This window comes from Protopterus annectens, chromosome 8.part0 (assembly GCF_019279795.1).
Source record: "Protopterus annectens isolate FY-2018-M chromosome 8.part0, PAN1.0, whole genome shotgun sequence".
Classification (NCBI taxonomy): Eukaryota; Metazoa; Chordata; order Ceratodontiformes; family Protopteridae; genus Protopterus; species Protopterus annectens.
The window spans coordinates 1,401,498,569-1,401,515,130 of record NC_056741.1 but is presented as its reverse complement, the minus strand read 5'-3'; positions in this window follow the sequence as shown (position 1 = coordinate 1,401,515,130).

Genomic DNA, 16,562 nt, shown 5'->3' with positions numbered 1-16,562 from the left:
CCATGGGACCTGGTTGTATCTCAGGATGTATTCTCCACCATCTCCAGCAAAAACTGGCTTCACCATTGAGCACCCTATTCAACCACAGCCTAAGTACAGGCTTCATTCCAGCAGAGTGAAGAACTGCCATTGTCATCCCCTTGCACAAAGGTGGTGCCAATACTGACCCTGGAAACTATTGCCCCATTAGCTTGACATGTCTGATCTGTAAAGCCATGGAGCATATTATTATGGATGTCATAAACAAGGACATAGGCAATCTCCAAGCACTTGACCCCCACCAAGTTCGGATTTGTCAAGGGCAGGTCTTGTCTGCTGAACCTGGTTGACTTCTTTGAGACTGTCACTGAGGTCCTGGATGAGGGAAAGTCAGTACATACAGCTTACCTTGGCCTGGCCAAGGCCTTTGACACAATCCCCCACTCAAGTATCATTGAAAAGCTAACGCAACTTGGTGTAAATCCCTGTCTCATCAGGTGGGTGGCCAACTGACTCACCGACAGGATCCTCAAAGTCAAACTAGGCACCTCCACCTCTGATAGCAGACCTGTCACTAGTGGAGTTCCCCAGGGATCTGTCTTGGGACCCTTGCTGTTTGGCATCTATTTCTCAGAGGTCCAGCCAAAGACAAAAGACATGTGGCTGACGACTGTAAGCTGAGTATTGTCATTGACTCCCCAAATGATGTTAACATACTGCAAGAGGATCTCACAGCAACTGATGACTGGTGCCAAAGTCATGGCCTCAAGCTAAATGCAAAAAATGCATCATCATAACATTCGGCAAAAACATAACCCCTGCTGATTACCACATCAATGGCAACCCCTAAGCACACAACCTGTGGTGAGAGGCACTCAGGTTGATAACAACCTCACATTCGACCATCATGTAGCAGCAGTGGTCATAAAAGCCTTTTTCTTGGTTCATCTCATAAGTGAAGGGATCAGAAAAAAGGAGGTTATTGTCTCTCTAAACTCTTCCCTCATTAGACCAATAATTGAGCATAAAGCTCCCTTTTGGGATGTACCCCTCCAAACATCTACACCAACTGGAAAGGACACTGAAATACCTCACAGAGAACCCATGGCCTCCAATACCTGTCCTATGCAGACAGGCTCAATTCACTATCACTCTACTTGGTATCATACAGATTGCTCAGAGGTGATCTGTGTCTCACCTACAAGGCAGTCTCAGACTCTGCCCTACTAGAGATGCTCCATATCAGTAAGTCTAACCTCTCACACACTACCTGTTCAAAAGGCCTGAATCTAATATGTGACATCAAAAAAAACCTGCTGGAGAGACAGGTTTGTCTCCCAGAGGCTATCCCATTTCTGGAATAGACTTCCCATACATGTCAAACAGAGCACCTCGCTGACCCTCTTCAAACACAACCTTGATGAGTGGATGGGAAACCACAAATTTCTCCCAGGGGTTCAACCTGTGTCCCTCATTAACAGGGGTGACAGGTGCTGACTGAGGTTTGTTTTTTGGGGATAAACTCTTGTCTAGGCTTCTAAGGGCCCCAGTGCCATTAGCCTAGTAACCTCCTATGATCCTATGAACTCTCCAAACTAAGTATACATCCCTACTAACTCTCATGATTGCTGGATGGCTCACTGAAAGGACCGAAGAAGTAAGGATTGGTGAAACCACCTCCACCAAGAGACCGGTCAACAGTGGAGTACCCCAGGGCTCCATGCTGGGCCCGCTCCCAATTGGCATCTACTTTCTGGTAGTCAAGGCTAATGTCAAATTCTTTTGGCTCACTGAGTTCACAGACAACTCTACACTGTGAGCTGTCATAAAATCCCCCATGACAAAACATATTGCAAGAGGGTCTAACAGAAAAATGACTGGTGCCAAAGCCACAGTTTAAAACTCAACATCAAGAAATGCACTATAATTTGTTTGGAAAACTATCTACACATTTTAATTACTCCATCAATAAAAACACCCCTAATAGTCGATCAGGTAGTCATGGATCTGGGAACATATGTAGACAGTAATCTGGTCTTTGACCAACATACAGCAAAGATATTAAGAAAATCTTTCTTGGTTACCCAACCTATTGTTAAGGATATGGCATCCAGGTCCAGGAAAGTTATAGTACCATGCTACTCAGCCCTTATCAGACCCATCATTGGGTACAATGCCCCCTTTGGCATGTAAGTAACCAGACACTTGCAACAGTTGGAAAGCCCACAAAAATTCCTCATCAGGAGAATCCAGGGCATGAATACCCTGTCCTACACAGATTGCCTATAGGCACTGTCTCTATCCTACACACTCCTGATAGGAGATCTATGCCTGGCTTATAAGGCATCCTCAGAACCAGCCCTGATGAGTCTTTCATACATCCAGAAAACAAACAGCATTAGAAACACTAGATTCAAGGATTTGAACTTAATTTATGACACAAATAGACATGCTCCCAAGAGTTTAATCTAAAGAAAAAAAACACATCCTGACCCATGACCTGCTCTCTCATCTTCCAAATGCCTGCCTCCTGCCAAACAGCAATGTACATAAATGGAAACAAAGGAGCCACCAGCATTTGGGAAAATATTATAATCCCTGGCATCATCATCAGGTGTACTCGTATGCAGTTATATCCACAATAACATATTAATAACAGCTTGTTTGTGGAGTTCGACACACAAATTACACCAACAAATGGAAGCAGCAAGCAGTTCAGTCTTCTACTGTCTAGGGAGATTGTCTGACTCCTGGCTGCTCTGTATCATGTAAAGAAAGTATCCGAGAAAATTTGAAATCCTAAGTATTCCACTGTGACACCTTAACATAACTAATCTGATTTATATTTTTAAGATTATGCAACTTGGTGCCTTTAAGTGTCCCATTGTACAGCTTGCATGAACCTCATCAAAAAGCTACAGCTAAACTCCTTCCTATTACCCTGAAACAAGACAAGTGTAGTCTGATAGAGTCCATGCAGACACACACACACACACACACACACACACACACACACACACACACACACACACACACACACACACACACACACACACACTTGACTAAGAAAATACCTAGCTAATTCCCACCTCTTAGAAAACAAACTGTACCACTATATCAAATTAAAATAAAACAGTGAGCTGAAGTAAAACAGACAAAAAATATGTTCTCATATGAAAAACAATCCACTAGCATCACAATTAAAATAGTAAACTTGCAAAACAAGCAAATAAAATTAATAGTATACAACACTACATTCCTTATTCATAAAACACTGCAAAAAGAAATTCACTAAATGTATAATTTATAGCTATGCATTCTCAACACATACAGACACTATAGGAACTGAAAGCAGTCAATCATCATAGTTTGACAGCCTCTCAAAAATAAAAAGTTATACATACCTGTAATAACCAGCTGCCATTAGGTATACATATGGCTTGGTAGTTTCTTCTTCTGCAGAACTCTCCTCAGAAAACACAGCCCAGCACTCATATAACAAAACATGTTCATTTTCCTTGGCACATACCTCAACTGGACCATTGTGCCTTTCAAAAACTCATTCAGTCCAATCTTAAAATAACAAGAAACAATATGAAAAAAATGAAACAAAATGAAAAAAAAACTGCACTAACCCTTCCACTCTATTTTTCTCAACAGAGCTAAAAATTCTTTAGTAAATTCAAAACATGCCTCACCTCCTACAACACCATACCCTGCTTCTCATACAATTAAATTATAATCCACTCAGTGTGAAGCACTTACAGAATGGGACTCTCTCAGTCTCACATATGCAGACTGAACTTCTGTCTCCAGTGCCCCATTAAGCTGAATGGGAACATTTTCACCTCCTTTCACAGTCTCATCAAGCTGAATGGGGACCTTTTCACCCCATTTCACACCTTCTGTGAAATTCTTGTTGACACAAAAGTTTTTTTTTTAACTGAAGCTTCAAGCAATTAATGAACCATGACAGTCACTTAATGATGAAACCGAGCTTATAGTAAAGCATTTCAAAAATTGGCACATTATGGCTTTCCTCATCATACAGTGCAACACATTTTGTAAAGATGCTGTCATTTTTCCTTATAGACTTTAGTGTGCAAGTAACTACAAAATGCTAGTCACAATGTAGGCAATACCATAAATTACAGGAGTTATGAATGTTATGTGAAGACTGAAATGAAAACTAACATTCTGAAGTGATTCTGAGTATGAACACTGAATGTATAGGTTGGCTGCTAATCCAACAATAATTTGCGGACAAGCATATTTCCTTAGGAGCCAAGCATGTGACTATATAACAAGTGTAGTTTAGTAACAAATGACAACTAGAAACAAGAATAAAATCATTAGACTTTACTTTCTATAATATTTTGAGCCAGCATTTATGAGTAATGCAGTTGTTCCTTAGTAGCTTGAATAAAATGATGCATACTGATTCAGAGGTCATTATTAGTCTGCATTACAGAGACACATAAGTGATCAGCAGTATGGTTTCATGCCAGGAAAGAGCACTACAGATGCAATGTTTGCTCTGAGAGTGTTGATGGAGAAATACAGAGAAGGTCAGAAGGAGTTGCATTGTGTCTTTGTAGACTTGGAGAAAGCATATGACAGGGTGCCTAGAGAAGAGTTGTGGTATTGTATGAGGAAGTCGGGAGTGGCAGAGAAGTACGTAAGAGTGGTACAGGATATGTACGAGGGTAGTGTGACAGTGGTGAGGACTGCAGTGGGAGTGACAGATCCGTTTAAGGTGGAGGTGGGATTACATCAAGGATCAGCTCTGAGTCCTTTCTTATTTGCAGTGGTGATGGACAGGTTGACAGATGAGATCAGACAGGAGGCCCCGTGGACTATGATGTTTGCAGATGACATTGTGATCTGTAGTGAGAGTAGGAATCAGGTTGAGGAGACTCTGGAGAGGTGGAGATATGCTCTAGAGAGCAGAGGAATGAGGGTCAGCAGGGCTAAGACAGAATATATGTGTGTAAATGAGAGGGAGGGTAGAGGAATGGTGAGGATGCAAGGAGCAGAGTTGGTAAAGGTGGACGAGTTTAAGTACTTGGGATCAACAGTTCAGAGTAATGGTGAATGTGGAAGAGAGGTGAAGAAGAGAGTACAGGCAGGGTGGAATGGGTGGAGAAGAGTGTCAGGAGTGATTTGTGACAGACAGGTATCGGTAAGAGTGAAAGGGAAGGTCTACAAGAGTGTAGTGAGACCAGCTATGTTATATGGGTTGGAGACAGTGGCATTGACAAAAAGGCAGGAGTCGGAGCTGGATGTCGCAGAGTTAAAGATGTTAAGATTTGCAATCGGTGTGACTAGGATGGATAGGATTAGGAATCGGTATATTAGAGGGTCAGCTCATGTTGGACAGTTTGGAGACAAAGCAAGAGAGACAAGATTGCGTTGGTTTGGACATGTGCTGAGGAGGGATGATGGGTATATTGGGAAAAAGATGCTAAGGATGGAGCTGCCAGGTAAGAGGAATAGAGGAAGGCCTAAGATAAGGTTTATGGACGTGGTGAGAGAGGACATGCAGGCGGTTGGTGTGACAGAGCAAGATGCAGAGGATAGGAAGAAATGGAAAGAGATGATCCGCTGTGGCGACCCCTAACGGGAAAAGCCGAAAGAGAATGATGATTACAGAGACACATAAACCCGGAGAGTTTGTAACATAAAATGTATAGTTAGTCAGGCAAATTTAAGGAGAGCCGATCAACTAACTAATGCGTGAGATATTAATGATCAAAGACTGAAAATGTTTCATGTCCATGGTGTAATTAGGGCCAGACACAGTTGAAGTTGCACACTAGGCAAAGGGTTGCATGTGACCCTTGCTGCTCATTCACCCCTGAATACATGCCTTGGTGCCCCCATCCCCCCATCCTGGTCTCCCCACATCAGCCACTTCTTATTTCATTCTATTCTCAAATGTTTTATTCTTTATCTTTTTCCCTGGATTCCTAGTGTTTTTTTCCTAGCCTTCCAAGAGATTTACTGGTTGCCTAAGAACTGCTTCTTAGAAGTTAGCTTAGGATCAGTGTTACTGCTCTGCTACTGGTGAGACATGGAGCAGAGGGACATTGGTTCTGTGACTGTCAATGGTTGGGCACTGTGCATGGAATTTCTGTGATTGGTCTAGTTGCCATTTTGGTGGCAGTATGTTCACTTTTAATGTTGGACCATTGCAAAGCTTGGCTTACTGTTGTGCCAATCTGCTGTGTGCCATCTAGGGTGTCTACCAAGAGAAGTCTGTAAGAGTTGTATTGACCCCAGGAACATTCGTGGCAATAATGCTTATTGCAAGTAAGCCTGTGAGCTGCTGCACAGGAACCAGCCTGGAATTTGTGTTTCTGTTTTGCTTCTTTTAACAGAAGGAGCAAAGTGTCATTGATTCCCAGCTGTGCATAACTGAAATAAGACCAGCATTAGTTGCCAGGTAGTAGTCAAGAGGAGAATCACCACTATTCACCATTATTGGTGGACCTAATTCTGCCTTGTCACTAAGTACTGATAAGTTAGCCATCTAACTTAACTTCAGAATATCACACAATACTTCATACATAAATCTTCACCATCTACTATTACAGTCTTAAACCAGTGCCATAACAAGCCCTAACCTCCATCCTCTGGTAATATGACCCAGCAGTCTGATCTTACCCCATCTGTGGCCATATTAGGTGTTCTTAAGCAGTGTAGAAACTACCTTAGGCTTACAGACTCTTCACTTCTTCTACTAATTAATGGTATGACCTGTGATCAGTTTCCATATGCCTTAAATATTTATATATATATGTATATATGTATATATGTATATATATATATATATATATATATATATATATATATATATATATATATATATATATATATATATATATATATATATATATATATATATATATATCTTAATATATCTTGCATCAACCCAGTATCAGTAATCATAATACTAACACAACACTACATCAGTTAGAATGCACCACTAACTTACACTGCGGCTGTAAAGAAAATTTTTCTAAACCCTCTGATAGTACACCACAATACCTACTCCTTCTCCACTCACACATAATGCAGCTCACTCACCAAATAGTCACCAGAAAGCCCACAAGGTCCACCAAGTCTGCTTTCACACAAGACAATGTTTTAATCATATCTGACTCTACGATTAAGCAAACTGACTCCACAATCACCAACCATGACAAGAATAGGGTGGCTGTACGCTGTTTGACCAGTGCCAGTATCAGTGTTGTCACAAGAGCCATAAGGCTTTTTAAACCAGACAAATATGACTACAGTCTAGTGATGGTCTATATGTGAGTGAATGACATGATATAGAGAGAGACATGATGGCAGACATGATGGAACTTACTATGCATGTGCTAGAGGCAGAAAAGACACTGGTCTTCAGTAGTATCTTGTCACCACCAGGAATGATACCTAGATAAGTCAATTGGCCTTAACAATTAACTAAGTAGTTGGTGTAATTTTAAGCAGATCTGGTATGTCTCTACCTGTGATTATATGGTAGATAAAACTTCCTGCTTCACCAAGTTTGGCTTACACCTCTTATACCACAGCTTCCAAATACTGGGTAAAGTCTTTGCTGCCTCCATAATGCCTTTATTAAGTAGAGTTTCCCTACTTGACATTCCTACATAGCAAGATCAAACTCAAATTCAGACAACATCATGGTGGCACTACTCAATGCTATGGCTCTAAGCAGAAAGATGGCTAAACCCAAGCACTTCTTACATCTCAAATGCATCCATATTTGAATAGGCACAAAGACATGGTTTAAGTGGTGACAGCTGCAAGGGGGGGGGGGGCATCTGAAGACCATAGTATCTGCTTCACTTGGCATCTCTGGTCAGATGACTAGAGATTACTTAGTAATCTTTGCATATGTTGCTGAAGGACTGATAAAGCAGACAGTAAATAATTTTTATGAAAATGATCACTGTACTGCTATAGAGTGACATATTCTAATAGCAACAGGCTATTTATATGACAGCTCAGTGCCATTGTCAGAATGTGTTTAGGTATCACCCTGTATTTAATAACCGAAATGTAGGCACTTATAAGTGCCAGCTTATTAGAATAAATAGTTTTGGGAAAGTTATAGAACATTAAAACAAAAAATATACACAATTCGTATTGGAAGTAAAATAAATGAAGAATAAAAGCAGTTAGTTTATAAAGTGTGGAGGAAAGAGGTTTAAAGGATAGGGCAAATTTTCTTATACCTCCAGGAAATCTAAATAATGTTAGTAGAAGGCACATATGAAAGGCACGTGTGAGTATCATGATATTTTGATGATACAAAGTATGCCTCTTGGGGTTGGGTTACAAGAAAGTTTTCATTGAAAGTGTGATGAATATATGAATCTGGGATCTTTGTCTATTGATATTTGTCTATTGGGTGTCACAGTGGTGCAGTGGTAAATGTTGCCACCTCACAACAAGAGGTTCTCCGGTTCGATTCTCGGCTGGGGTGCCTTCTGTGCAGAGTTTCCATGTTCTTCCTGCGTTTGTGTGTGTTTCCTCCAGGTACTCTGGTTTCCTCCCACATTCTAAAGACATGCGTCTGGAGCATTTCTCCCCAGGCCTCTGCTGAAAACAGGCTCAGTGGAACTTAATCGGACTTTCCCAGTCTACAAATGTTAACTAAATACATAAATGATAAAACTTTGGGTTTGTTTGAAGAGAAGAGAAACGTGACTCAAAATCAGTGGCTGATTTCAAGTATGTGTGGGACCCAAATAAGTACCTCGCTAACTGTGGCCTTGCACATATTGTAAAGGACTGACAGAATGTTTTGTAATAATGAATGAAAATTTTATGCAGGTCAGTGAACCATTCAGTCAAAGAGGTTACTAGCAACAATTTTAATGTGAGGTGTGATTTCATAACCTTAGAGTTGTTTATACTGGGTTTGGAATTCAGTGTATGGATATCTCAAACTCAGGTTCTCCTAGGAGACCTTACATGAATTTGTCAACATCTGCTTGGAAAACATATTACCACAATGATCATCCACTGCACTTGTAAATATATCAAGACTATTGGCTCTTCTAATTGTTAGGGATAGTCTGTTCCACTGTCTACCAGCTCTCCCATAAAAGGTGCATCTTCCCAAAACAGTTTTATAGCTTAATAAATTAACAGATAAACCACAATTCCTAGTACAAAGGGAATTTGGTTTAAAATCAAGACCTACTGTACTCACAAAAAAAAAACTATGTAAACATTTACAGATTAGTAATAAGGTCACTCTGTAATAATCTATACTTGACAGAGAATGAGGACAACTGCACAAGCCTGTTCATATAACTCAAATGGTTTTCTCTCTTAATCTGCTTGGTGAAATGTCTAGGAATCCTTTCCAATGTAAATAACTGATCTCAACTGTAAATGCAGACTGTAGCATAATAACCAGTGTAGGCCCTAATCAGTACCTTATACTGGGTAAGATGACATATGCATAAGAGTGGAAGGGCTTCATTCTTAATGTTATAAAAGGAAAAAAAATAAAATAATAAATAAAAATAGTTGTTCATTACTTGTTTGAACAAACAGATTTGCCACTAAGCAGCAATTTGTGGCCATAAATATGAGTAAATCATCACATTATCTTTTTTCCTCCAGTAAGCCTGAAAAACAATGAGCCATCTAAACTTTTATGTAGAAGATGAACACTAAGTTTCAAATCCAAAACAACTCACCAGGGCTGTTAGTCAAAAAAAAAAAACATATCATACCACAACCGTCCAAGTTTATACAAGAGCATAACCTCCTTGTCCAAGCACTAGATCATTAGGTATATCCCCCCAAACACACACACACACACACACACACACACACACACACACACACACACACACACACACACACACACACACACACACACACACACACACACACACACAAACTGGAGAGGCCAACATTGTGTTACATAGAAAACAGCACTTATGGGTAAAATATGCTTTCCCCATACCATTGCTTAGGGATGCAGTGCAGTAGGCAACACCTTTACTAGAAGGTAAGCAAAGCAAATAAATATATATATATGAGTGTGGGAGTGTCGGTCAGGGAAAAGAGAGGATTCTCCAGAATGCTTACTGAACACAGACAGCACTACCTCATCCATCACCTATACTCTTATCTCAGAAACAGTACTTCCGAGCATATCCAAAAGTCTGCTCCCCCAACCAAAAAATACATGCAGTCCAGAATTAATATCGTGCACAATTCATAGACAGTAACTATGCTTGCAGTCCAGGGGATCATTGAGTAGCCAATTGCAAGTTGCTACTCAGCACTGTCTGGTTAAATGACATGCTTGAGGTCATGCAGTAGGTAAATGAGGGGTGAGGAAGTCAAACCCCATACTACAGGAACTACAGCTAACAACCTTAAACCTTTGCACCAACTACTAGGCAAAATCCATTGAAGTTCTCTGATAAGTAAATGAACCTAGGTTGTATTGGTGATAACACCAAATCTTTACTACTAAACCACCAGAGACCCCCTTGAAATTGGTGGTGATCAAAGGACAGTTAAATGTCAACAAAAGTTCCCAGATCTCTAACTATGGGATAAATAGGTTCATAGGTTCATACTAGGCTATCTGCCCTAGGGCATTTATAAGCCTAGCCAGAGTGTGTTTGGCTTTCGCCACCCATTTTAAATTAATTTTGCTATGCCCTTTTTCGAGGTTAGTATACTGTGCCCCTGTCTAACAGTGACACAGAAGTGATACCCGGGGTAAACCTATGATCCCCCATCCACTCATCAAGATTCCTCTTGAATAGAGTCAATGAGGGACTCTGCCTAACCTGGACTGGGATTTTATTCCAGAGTGAAGGGAGCCTCTGGGTTATGAATATGTCCCTCCAGCATGTCCTATTTATTTCAGTGCTGAGGTTCAAGTCTCTCGAGCGCGTAGCTCGATGGGATTTGGATTTTTTGAGGTGCAGCATGTCCATTAATTCCGGGTTGGACATGGCTTTATACGTCAGGCACAAATCGCCTCTGAGCAGGCGGTATGCCACTGAGTAGAGCTGGAGTTTCTTTAACCAGGCAGCATATGGCATCTGTTTCAGCCCTTTGATCCCCTTGGTGAGGTACTTTTGGGGTCTTTCCAGTTGCTGCAGGTGTCTGGTAAGGTACATCCCAAAAGGGGCATTGTACTCAATTATGGGCCTGATGAGGGATGAGTAAAGAGGCACGATGACCTCCCCTGATCTAGATGTGAATCCCTTCATGATTAGGTGGGCTATATAAAATGTTTTTCTAACCACTTTGGCCACGTGGTTGTCAAATGAGAGACTGCTATCAACTTGGGTCCCCAGGTCCCTAATTACTTCTTCCGTACTTAATGGATTACCACCTATGTGGTAATTTGTGGGCACTTTGTTTTTGCCAAAGGGGATGACTATACACTTTTTGGCATTTAGCTTGAGGCCATGGCTCTGGCACCAGTTGTCCGTTTATATGAGGCCCTTTTGGAGGATGGTTGTGTCGGCTGGAGAGTTGATTATAGCACCCAGTTTGGAGTCATCTGCGAACTTGGTCAGCCACAGTCCTTCCGTGTTGGTCTGTACCTCCGAGAAATATATACCGAATAGGAGAGGTCCCAGGACTGAGCCTTGTGGGATGCCACTTGTAACTGGTTTGGAGTCTGACATGGCTCCAGCAATTCTAACCATGTGGGTTCTGTCCTTGAGCCAGTTTGCAACACATTTAAGGCTGCCAGTGTGATAGATACAAGGATATCTCTCAACTGTCCAGATTTTCACAGAATATCCTGATTTTTGCATCATATTTTTTCTGTTTCTCATAAAATTTGTGGCTGCCAAAACACTGAAGACTTAAGTCCCTAAATAGTAGCATACATTTGAGTTTCAGACTTCATATCCTTTAGAAAATGCATATAGTTTCATAGTTTCATAGTATAGTACTAGGCTATCTGCCCTGGGGCATTTGTAAGCCTAGCCATAGTGATGTGGCATTTGCCACCCCATGAAATGGTACAAAAATGTACAGAATAAATTTAGAATACTGTGTCTAGTAGTGACACAATGAAGGTCCCCTTATATAATAGAATTAGTTTACTGTGCCCCTGTCTAGCAGTGACACAGATGTGACCCCTGGGTTAAACTTACGATCTCCCATCCACTCATCAAGATTTCTCTTGAAGAGAGTCAGTGAGGGGCTCTGCCTAATACGAACTGGGATCTTGTTCCAAAGCATGGGAAGCCTCTGGGTTATGAATCTATCCCTCCAGCATGTCCTATTCATACTTGTGCCGAGGTTTAAGTCTTTAGCTCTCGTGGTCCTGATGGACTTGGATTTTTTTGAGGTGGAGCATGTCCATCAGATCCTGATTGGACATGGCCTTGTACGTCAGGCAGAGATCACCTCTGAGCAGGCGGTATGATATTGAATAGAGCTGAAGTTTCTTTAGTCTGGCAGAATAAGACATATGTTGGAGACCCTTGATCCTCTTGGTGAGGTACTTTTGTGGTCTCTCCAGCTGTTGCAAATGCCGGGTGAGGTACATACCAAATGGGGCATTGTACTCAATCATGGGTCTGATGAGGGAGGAATATAGGGGTACAATGACATCCTTGGATCTGGATGTGAATCCCTTCATGATGAGGTGTGCAAGGTAAAATGTTTTTCTAACCACTTTGGCAACGTGGGTATCAAATGAGAGGTCGCTGTCGACTTGGGTCCCTAGGTCTCTGATTACTTTTTCAGTACTCAGTGGGTTGCTGTCTATGTGATAATTTGTGGGTACTTTGTTTTTCCCAAAGGGGATGACTATACATTTTTTGGCATTTAGTTTAAGGCCGTGACTCCGGCACCAGTTGTCCGTTTCTGTGAGGCCTTTTTGTAGGATGTGTGTGTCTGCTGGTGTATCGACTATGGCGCCTAGTTTGCAGTCATCTGTGAACTTTGTCAGCCACAGCCCTCCCGTGTTTGCTTTAACATCTGAGAAATAAATGCCGAACAAGAGGGGTCCCAGGACAGATCCCTGTGGGACACCACTTGTGACTGGCTTTGAGTCTGACATTGCTCCAGCGATTTTAACTTTATGGGTTATGTCCTTTAGCCAGTTTGCAACCCATCTAGTGACATAAGGGTTTACATTTAAGCTTGTGAGCTTATCTATGATGCCTGAGTTGGGTATTGTGTTGAAGGCCTTAGCCAAGTCCAGGTATGATGTATGGACTGCTTTGCCCTCGTCAATGGCTCTAGTGACTGTTTCAAAAAAGTCAACCAGGTTTAAAAGGCAGGATCTGCCCTTTACAAAGCTGAACTGGGTGGGGTCAAGTGTCTGTAGGTCCCCTATGTCTCTGTTTATGAGTTCCATAATGATTCTTTCCATAGCTTTGCAGACCAGGCTGGTTATGCTTATGGGGCGGTAGTTTCCAGGGTCTGTAGAGGCACCCCCCTTGTGGAGTGGGACCACTGTTGCTGTACGTCAGTGTTCAGGTACATATCCCGAAGTAAGACTAAGGTTAAATAGCATTTTTATGTGTGGGTTTAGCTCCTCTTGGAGTTCATGTAACACGCAACCCAGGATACCGTCAGGTCCCATTGATGCTGTGTTTTTTGCTTTGTTTAGGGCGGTTCTCACTTGGACATCTGAGATAACAGGGAGATTACATTCAGCTGGGATAAGTATTTCTTCTTTTGGGGGTGAAGGAGGGGAGAAATTTGCACTGAACCTGTCAGCCAGAATGTTGGCAATATCTGTGGCTTCAGTGTATTTTTTATTGTTGTGAATCAACTCTGAGCATATCTGAGGGTTTCCGCCCAGGTTTCTAACATAGCTGAAGAAGGCTTTGTGGTTATCTTTAGTGTCCTTAGCAATTTTTCTCTCAAAGTTGGCCTTGGGTGTTCTTATGAGAGAACGTAGTTTTCTGCTAATGTTGATCAGAGATGTCTTCCCTTCACTGAATTTTGCTCTGACATGCAGTAGCTTCCTTCTTTTGTTATACAATTTGTGTATGGCTGAGGTCCACCAGACAGGACGCTTACTTTTGGTGTAGAGGGACTTAGATTTGTTTGGGATTGCATGATCCATGCATTCTTGGAGATGTCCATAGAAAGCATTTGTGAAGGATTCGGCATTGTGGGATGTGGTATCCACTGGCACAGTGGGCTTAAAGGATACCATCTCAGTCTTAAGAAGAGTGAATTCTGCTTTTGAGAAGTTTTTCACTGTGGTCTTTTGTGCTGGGGGTGGAGGTGGGATATGTATATCCAGGGTAATTAGTTTGTGGTCAGATCTCACTAGTGAGGGGTATACGTCCGGTGTGGAGCATTTTGTCCCCATGTTTGTGATGATCAGGTCTAGTATATTATCTCCCTAGTGGGAGAGGTGACTAATTGTTCCAGTGCATTTGAATTTATGAATTCCAGGAACCTTTGGGCTAGGGTATTAGGGCTAGAATAATGTACCCAATCTATGTTTGGGTAGTTGAAGTCTCCCAGTATGATGGTATTTTGTGATACATTCATATCCTCCAATGTCTTCAGGAAGGCTGAGTGGAGTTTTTGAGATTGGGAGGGTGGTCTGTAACATGCTACCAGTTGTATAGCAGTTTTGCCTATGGTTAGTTGCACCTGTATGGTCTCTGATGCTTCATGTGTTGCTACTAACCTGGAGGTGTGGGTGTCCTTGATGAATGTGGACACTCCCCCTCCCTTTGTGGTTCGGCCCGGGTTTTGGGGCCAAAAAGCATGATACGAGGTATAGCCTGGTAACGCTGGGGTGCTCTCCCTTTACAAAGCCGAACTGGGTGGTTTCAGTTAATGCACAGACGTCGATGTTCTCCATGCTGAGGAGTGCATCAAGTGCCTGCATCTTGAGATTTAGACTTCTGGCGTTGAGCAGCATTACCCTTAGTTTTTTTCCATTATTGTTTTCTAAGAAGGTGGGTTTGTCTTTTGAGCCTTGCCTAAAAAAGACACTATGGGGGTGGCAAGAGCCTTAGCCAATATCCGGAAGCCCAGTGGTGACAGGTGTAAGCCATCCCTTGTGAAGCAGCATGGCTTGTCCAACATGTCATCCCAGGCAGACAGACATTGGATCCCCTTAGAATGACACCAGTACTTGAGCCAATTGTTAAAGCTGATCATCTTGTCTTTGTATTGTGGTATCATTCTTGGTGAGGGCAAGATGCTGCTCAGTGTCAGAGAGCTCCTCTATGTCTCTTTTCATGTAGTCCAGGGAGGTACGTCTCAGGTCATTCACACCAGCATGGACAATGATGGAGTCATATTTGTACTTGCTTTGGAGTGACTTGAGTGTGTGTGTTATGTGACGGATCCTAGCTCCTGATAGACAGCTCACAGTCACCTTCTCCTTGTTCAGCCTGGTCAGCGGGACATCAGTGTGTCTGACTATAGAGTCACCTATTACTAGTGTATCAGGCAAGGTGTTTGGCCTTAAGGGCTGTGATTGGTTAACACACTGATTTATTGAAGTATGTGTTGCATGTGTTTTGTTTTGAGGTGGTGGATTTTTGGGTGCCTGCTTTGGGAGCCTCTGTTGTTTTGGTAAGTTTTTTATTAGAGCCTCCGAGTATGTCTTTGTGTTTTTATGTGTTTGGTTTGCAGTTGTGGTAGGTCTATGTGGTACTGGGATTGTTGTGTGTGTGGTTGCCATCTCATCCTGTCTGGTCATGCCAGCCCTGAGTTGAGAGAGTTCAGCCTCCAGTTTGGCTATATAGTTGCATCTCTCACATGTATTTGTGTTTGTTGGGAGGAGGAGAGGGTTGTCTGTGTACATGAGACAATTGTAGCATTGTCTCAAGATATCCAGATTGACCAGCTGAACTGGAGACGACACCAGTAATCTACCACTCAACATGCTAGAACTGTAAAAGGGAGTGCTGTACCTTTAAGGGAAGTGGATATTCACAGGGGTGGTAAGTAGATGTAGTGCTTTACTTAGTACGAGAGTGCTTACTTAGTAGAGAAGTATTGAGAACAAGTGCGAGGCTTATACTGTAGTAAGTAGTCTGGTTATACTAAGAGTAGAGCTTCCTTAAGGGAAAATTTGAAGAGCAGACTTGGCGGAGCCAGAAAAAGTTTAACCTTGTTTAACCGGCGCTGCGCTATGCGCACAACTGCGCAAAGCCGTGCAAAAGCGGATTTTAAACAGTGAACTACAAAAGAGCTAGAAATGGTCCAAAACAACCAATTACTACAGCTTCTTGTGCTGAGGTCACTTCCTACAGGGACAGGTAGGCTGTTCAAGGCTCCCCACTCCCACTGGTGAGCAAAGAAACTTCCTTCTATCCAAGTAAGGTAATGGACAACACAGGAACTACACCACAGTCTAGAATACAGCAATGCCTGTAAACTGGTCTAAACTAGTCGAGGAAGCCGGGAAAACAAGGATTATTTTTTTGTTTTTTTGGTAGAAACACACAGAAAATGCAGAAACAGTGATAAATTAGTTACACAGGCTAGCACACTTTAGTGGGCAGCCTCCACAGTTAAATTAAACAAACAAACAACAAACTTTCGATCAAATTCGACTAAAATGTAACTTTAAG